Consider the following 729-nt stretch of genomic DNA (forward strand, 5'->3'; position numbering starts at 1 on the left):
CACATGATCATATCAATAGATGCAGAAAAAACAGTTGATAAACTCCAACATCTATTTCTGATAAAAACACTCAGAAAAATAGGAATAGAAGGAAAATTCCTCAACAAAGGGCATATATGCAAAATCAACAGCCAACATTATTCTCACTGTAGAGAGACTGAAACCATTCCTCTTGTGAACAGGAAACAGACAAGGATACCTTTTATCTCTGCTTCTATTCAACATTGTATTGGAAGTCCTAGCCAGGGAAATAAGGTAAAAAAGGCAAATCAAAGGCATCCAAATTGGTAAAGAAAAAATGCATCCATCCCTATTTGCAGATGATAAAATCCTATGAATAGAAAATCCAAGGGACTGAGCAAAAAAACTACTGGAACTTATTAAAAGATTTAACAGTGTGGTAAGATACAAGATCAAAATCCAAAAATCAGTTGGATTCCTCCACACAAGCAAAGAGATCTCTGAACGAAAAATAAGGAAATCACTATCATTTACAATAGCCAACAAAAAGATAAAATACTTGGGAATAAATCTTCCCAGGAACACAAAATACCTATACGAAGAAAACTACAAAACACTACTTCAAGAAACTATAAGATATCTGTATAAGAACATACCATGCTCATGTTTAGGAGGATTGGACATTGTGAAAATGTCAATACTACCCAAAGCAATCTATACTTTCAATGCAATCCGAATCCAGATTCCATCAACATTCTTCAAAGACAT

Source organism: Orycteropus afer, unplaced genomic scaffold, assembly GCF_000298275.1.
Source record: "Orycteropus afer afer isolate SDZICR_OR568_19922 unplaced genomic scaffold, OryAfe1.0 scaffold00710, whole genome shotgun sequence".
Classification (NCBI taxonomy): Eukaryota; Metazoa; Chordata; class Mammalia; order Tubulidentata; family Orycteropodidae; genus Orycteropus; species Orycteropus afer.